The following is a 7,393-nucleotide window of genomic DNA, read 5'->3' on the forward strand; positions in this document are numbered from 1 at the left end:
ATTTCACCAGAAAGGTACAGATTTTCTGCTTGAAGTTATTATCTCGCAAACGAGTCACACGGGATTCTCATAAAACCATAGTTTGAGTGAGCGCGTATCTCAGTTGGATATTTCTAGCTTCACGACACCCTGTGGTATTTTATTCCTTAATGTGTTGCATATAGTTCTCACGAAGTTTTTTGAATGTTTTGTTTGTATCTTCTCATCAGTATCAACCGTTTCTGTTTCATTTTATTTTATGAAAAACTCAAGCGCTTTTTCCAGAAATGTAATACTCTTCTCGACGCGCGTTTCACCAACCAAGTTGGTGTCTTCAGAAGGTGATACCTAGAAGGAATCTTGTGATTGTTGATGTTCTTCCAAATTTGGTTCTTGAATACTCGATTTAAATATTGTTGTCCATATCGCATTTTTAGGGGTTTCACGATACTTTGATCAAAAGTGAACAGAGTTTTTGTTACACGGAATATTATGACTGTTAATATATATTTTTGGGGTCAGGATGTGGAGTTTTCTCCAGATCACTAGGCCGAAGAATTGAGTGGGGAATGGGAAAAAATATCAGCGTTCTTCAAACAGAACTAGCTGGTATCTCAATCGCCACAAAAGACATAACCAGGAAAGAAATGTCTGGCAAAAATATAACAATCTGCACTGATAATAGACGAGCCCTATTAATCTTGAACAGATAACGTGTTACCTCAGGGCTGGTACTAAAGTACCACCAAGATTTAGTCAAAGTCTCGGTAGATAAAAACATCCTGAGGTGGATTGAAGGGCACGACAAGAGTAAAGGTAATCGCATTGCCGACTCTTTAGCCAAGGAAGCGACTGGACTAAGAATTTTAGGACCCAGGACCACACCTCTATGCAGGATGTGTGAATAAGAAGATGAAACTGTCAGGCATGTCTTATGCGAGTGTCCTGAGTTATCGTTAATGAGGGAGTAAGTGTTCGGCGACTCTTGGCCTACACCTGCCGATATAAAGGAGGTGTCTCCTAGTGACCTGTCCACCTTCCTGGAAAGGGTAGAATGGACGATGACCTACGAGGACAACTCTTCCGGAAGATGTACAAGTGGCCTAAGTGCTGTGGGCCAACACTCACCCTCCCTACTCTACAGATACAGATACATTTTTGGTGTGCTGATTTAGATCTGATTTTTTGTAACAGCTTCAGTTTTTGAGGCATAATAAAATCGTGATTAAAGATGAAATATATCAATTCATAACAACCATTAGAAAAACAACACTATTTATAAAAAAAGATTATAGGATTTTCTTGCTTGACTTGGTTCACATGGGCTATTTTTGATGTTCCAACAATAATCCGCCATCATGTAAGCATCCCAGTGACCCTAATACCGCTCATCTATTCAATTATCTTGATGGAACCGTTCCCGCTCTTCTTCACTGATATCACCAAGATTTTCATGGAAATGATATGAATGGCTGTGTAGGAAATGTACAATCATACTCATATTACAACTAAGCTACTGGAAGTGCGACAATCTTTTTTCAACATGCTCAGCATAGCTTTCATTCTTTTTGTTTTCCAGAAAATTTTGTGCTATCCAAACGAATTCATTCCAGGCATTTTTTTCAATATCAGTCATTTAACAATCGAAGTTTTCATCTTTTATCAACCTTCGTATTTGTGGACCATTGAAAATTCCATCTTTCAGTTTCTCTGGACTCATATTATGAAACATTTCAGGTTTTTGGAAAAGAAAGTTTTTGGCTTTCTACTAATCCATCTTGATACAAAAAAGGATGAGGGAATCTTCCAAAGAAAGGAAGGAAGTAATCAATTTGAAAATAAGTAACTCTATACATGGATGTGTAGATCATGCAAAGAAGTAACTTTCATACATAAACTGAAAGAAAGTCCTCCCAAAAATTAATCACTCCTAAATATATAACCCCTTCAATTCAAATTTCAGGTTTTATAATATGGGTGAATTCTCATTCAGAGCTTCGACAAATTGTTGCATGATCCCTAACTCGATATGCGGAGGCGGCAGTATTATGCGATCCCTAGGTACTGGTGTTTTATTTTTTATCACATTCAGATTCCCTGGAGCCATAACCTGCCTGGAAGGCCAGTCTTTTCGAACCCAGTGTTGAGAATTAGCTCTGCTATCCCACAGACAAATAGAACAAAGATATTTTGTATCTCCTCCTTGCTGTCCGAACAAAAAATTCACCATTTTTGGATCTACACATATGAGCCATTTGTGTTCGTGGTATTTGATTTTCCCCATAACAGAAACCTCTGTAGCATATTCTTCTTCGACTATAGTTGGATATGCTATCGGTAATGAACCAAGCTTATTGCAGGCTACGTTTAGAAGAATCATTAAATAAACCCTATTAATTCGTGTCTATTCCCATTGCTTTTAATCAACCCGAAATATGATTGTAAGTAAATATCTCTCACTCTCTCCCTTCTTTTATAATATAAATTGATTTGATAACCCTGAAAAAAATCAAAACGATTAACCGAAAATAACAATTTTATTAAACAAAAAACTGAAATTACAAAAAAATAACATGCAACAACAACCAAACAAATAAAAATTGAAATATTAATAAATAAATTCGAAATAATAACTGCAGTAGAATCCACCAGTTCCCTTATTGATCAGATCGAGGCAGAAGAATTCAGATGGAAAATCAGAGAACAGCTAGATCGAGAACCAGTTCCAACTTCTAACATTAGCAATGAAGAACGAAGAGCCCTGAATGGGCTACGTAGAGACAACACCATCAAGATCTTACCTGCAGATAAGGGAAACGATACTGTTGTGATGGATACTGATCTCTACGAACAAAAGATCGAAGACGTGCTTCAGAAAGGAAAACACACGAAGATCGTAAGAGACCATACTGCATCAATTGAAAGGAAGTTGTACCAGACTTTGAAAAAACACCAAGTCTATTTTACGAAAAAAGAGAGATCATCGCTAACACCGCACCACAGTAAGCCCCTTCACTTTTATGGACTACCCAAAATCCACAAAAAGGATGTTCCGCTCAGACCGATCATTAGCTCTAGAGATTCAGCCACTCAGAACTTATCCAGATTTTTACTACTAATAATTAAACCACTGCAAGGTGAAACATCATCTTTTGTGAAAAATTCAAGGCATTCCGTTGAACTACTAGGAGGAATCGAAGTCAAAGAGCGGGATCACCTGATCAGTTTCGACGTGAAAAACCTCTACACCAACGTTCCTGTCGAAGAAGTACTTCAAATCATTCAGAAGAAGCTATCCGGAAATGGGGACCTGAAAGATAGAACAAACGTACCGATAGAAGTGATCATTGAATTACTAGGATGCTGTGTTAGAAACTGCTACTTCCAACTGAAGGACGAATTCTTTACGCACGATGAGGGACTGCCAATAGGATCGCCACTTTAACCTGTTATAGCCAATTCATATATGGAGTGGTTTGAAACTTTGGCCATTGAAGAAGACCAGAAGAAGCCCCGAGTCTGGTTGAGATACGTAGACGACACCTTCATAATATGGAACCATGGGAATGCAGAACTAGACACTTTCCTGAAGCACATCAACAACGTGAGGCCTTATATCAATTTCACAATGGAGAAGGAAATCCATAACGACTTGCCTTTCTTAGACGTATTGGTGAAGAGGACCGACACTAAATGGGAAACATCTGTATATCGAAAAACCACTTACACAGGACAGTATCTGAACCAGAAATCCAATCACCATCAATTGACTAAGAGAGGAATCATCAAGACTCTACTGGACCGTGCTTTTGGGCTCTGTAATACAAAGGAAGGTCTCGAAAAGGAACTAGGCATCATCAAAAATGACCTGCAACGGAATGGTTACTCCAAAGTGATGGTAGAACATGCCTTAGCTAGAAGATAGCGAGAACTCCATAAAGAAAACAAGCCGCCACAACCAGTACTTGTACTTCCCTACATCAGAGGATTATCGGAAAGGATAAGACGTATTAGGTTCAAGTATAACATCAGGACCTGCTTCAGATCTGGGAACACTATCCGTAGCAGCCTCACGAAAACCAGGCCACCAAACGCAGATTGCGATTCCAAGAATTGCATTTACCGAATACCCTGCGAGTACGGAGAATCATACATCGGTGAAACTAAGAGGCCATTGGAAGTTCGCATTGCTGAGCACAAGAAACCCACACAGAGAGGAGAAATCAGCAAATCCGGAATAGCAGAGCATGTTTGGACTCATCAACACAACATCAAGTGGGCTCAAGCTGAAATCATTCACAAAAAGGGACACTGGCTTAGGGGAAAATTTAAAGAAGCCGCGTATATGTTGTCCAACAAGGCATTTAGTTGAGCTAGCGTAGAGATACGTAACATATGGAAACCTCTAATCAAGCGAAAAACGACCAACTCCCGCCAAACGGTCATCTCCCGCCAAAACCAATGAAACGGAAAGAGGGAAGGGGGATAGGTGAAACCACTAGAATGACCTATAAATAGTCAGATATCGGAGGAATAAGTCCAGTTATCACTCGAAGACGATTGTGGATACAAAAAATCGAAACGTTGAGACATAACTTAGTTTGAAATCTTTTAATTTTTATTTTTTCATTTCTTGTTAATAATATTTTTGATTTTTTCAATTTTTTTCAGCTTTTAATGATATTTCAATTTTTATTTGTTTGGTTGTTGTTGCATGTTATTTCTTTGTAATTTCAGTTTTTTGTTCAATAAAATTGTTATTTTCGGTTAATCATTTTTTTCAGGGTTATCAAATCAATTTATATTATATTAGACAATGGAAGTCCGAACTGATGAAATACACCACGAAACATTGTCAACCACCTTTAAACAAACTCCTAAGCATACCCTGATGCTGCTGGATTCCATCGAGACAAGAGCCCTTCGTCTGATTGGAAACGCGAACATCACTTTCAACACAGTACACCTCGAACTTCACTGTTTGGAAACTCTTTCATTCAGGGAACTGTGTTAATGTGGATTGAACTTCCTGAGAACGTTTATTCCACATTAACACAGTTAACGTTAATAGTTTCAACAGATGTTCGTTTATCGAAACTTGAAAAAACTTTCATTTCCATTTCCAAGTTGAAAAATAACTCTACTTTTAATAAATTGATGGATGTAGCCGTTACTATGTGGTAGGAAAGCATCATGAAAAATGAGAATTGAAACATTATATGTTATTTGTAACTAACGTTACTGCAGTTTCGTCCTATAAGGACATTTCCAAACTTATATCAAACTTATAGTTTAATTATACAGTGTGGTCCACTAAGTCTGCAACAAATGGAAAACTATTTTATTATCGATTTCTCAGAAAATTATATTATTGACAAAAGTTGGTGCATGTTTCAAAACTGTACCAAGTGTTCCTGAAAGAGCTTTATGACAAACACCATACAGGATAGGCCAAAAAATATAAAGTTCGTTCAAGAGTAAAGTACCCTTATTTAAAAAAATATAGAAATATGTTGCCCAGAATTAAAAGTTATGTTCAGATACGAAGTCATGGCCTGCTATTCGTTTTTTTTTCTTTTGGAAAATTTTGAATTACCCCCGTATGATACATATTTTTACTATTTTGAGTTAATATGTATTTGCCACAATCAAAGCAGTTTGGAGTATTTTTTATCAAATTGAAGTGTATTTGTAAAATTTACTTGGATTTGTATTTTTTTATATGACCGTCAACTTCATGTTTGTTGCAACGATATTTAACAGAACTCTAGAATTAAACAAATACTCTTTTTAACGAGGCAAATACTTTACTAAGTATTATGTTCATATGAATACACTGTCAAAATCGCGGATAGCTATGAACAAAAAAGAACCAATAAGCGATAGTACAGAAAAATACAGTAGGTAACTCAACAACTTAACAGGTGCCAACAATAAAAATTATCGAAGCGTCTCTGTATATCCACCTTCTCTTTCGATGCATCTAATTGTTCGCTCATAAAATTCGTTTAATGTAGATCGCAACACATTAGCGGGAATATTTCTGCAATGAACTCGTATTGAAGTTTCAAGCTCATCAACATTATTAAAGGGGCGATCTCTGTAGATTTTTTGTTTTGAGTATCCCCATAAGAAATAATCTAGTGGTGTAAGGTAAGGAGGAGGCCATCGAGGATCGGTATTTCGTCCTAACCATTTATTGCGAAATGTCCTATTCAGCCACTTAGAAAAATTTCTAGTAGAATGGGCAGGACATCCATCATGTTGGAATCATAACTTTTTCCGTTCTTCTAATACCATATTATCCAAAAACTCTCCTATTTCAGTTTCCACAAAGTTCAAGTACCTGTCACTATTCAAATCTCGCGGAAAAAAAACGGACCTAGTAATTTATCATTCAATAAAATTTGGGTTGACATCTGACCACCATCTGTAATTTTGTGATGATAGAACCCCAGTTGTTATAAAAGTAGATTCATCTCCAAACAGAATACATCGATGGAAATATCGTTGTTCTTCTATTTCACTCTGAATCCACATGGAAAAATCATATCTCAAATCATAGTCTCTTTCTTGAAATGTACAAATGAATGTAGGTTTGTAAGCATGGTACTTATGTTTCTTGAGAATACGCTTCACAGAGGCTTTTTTATGCCGGTAGAGTCACTAATTTTTCGGGTGGACCTTCTAGGATTTTCTACTACTGCTTGAAGTACGTCAAGCTGGTTTTCTTCTGTGCATACAGGTTTCGTACGCTCCGTTTATATTCTAGTGAGCCGGTCTGTTTGAAATTCTTTAAAATTCTACTTACACTTGAATAGCAAATTTGTTTGTTTGGATGCCGCTCGTTGAAAATATTTGTAGCTTCGCGCATTGTTTAATAACCATCACCACAGATTAAAACTAATTCTGCCTTTTCAGTTAACGTTAATGATACTGAGCGAGGCATTTTTAATAAAGGACAAATATGTATATGCGTATGTGTTTTTTGTTCATGGCTATCTATCCGCGATAGATTTTGGATTGTTTTTTAATATCTGTTCTAGTGGAGGCATTGTTGTCAGAATGAAAGAAATTTTATACTTTTATTGACATTTAGTTAGTAAAGTATTTGCCTCGTTAAAAAGAGTATTTGTTTTATTCTAGAGTTCTGTTAAATATCGTTGCAACAAACATGGAGTTGACGGTCACCTAAAAAAAATACAAATCTAAGTAAGTTTTATAAATACACTTTAATTTGATAAAACCCCAAACTAATTTGATTGAGGCTACTTCAAATACATATTAAATCAAAATAGTAAAAATATGTATCATACGGGGGTAATTCAATATTTTCTAAAAGAAAAAAAAATTAGAATAGCAGGCCATGACTTCGTATCTGAACATAACTTTTATTTCTAAGCAACTTTTCTCT

This window comes from Leptinotarsa decemlineata, unplaced genomic scaffold (genome assembly GCF_025532065.1).
Source record: "Leptinotarsa decemlineata unplaced genomic scaffold, Ldec_3_MD MMD2_tig00026314_RagTag_RagTag, whole genome shotgun sequence".
Taxonomy (NCBI): domain Eukaryota; kingdom Metazoa; phylum Arthropoda; class Insecta; order Coleoptera; family Chrysomelidae; genus Leptinotarsa; species Leptinotarsa decemlineata.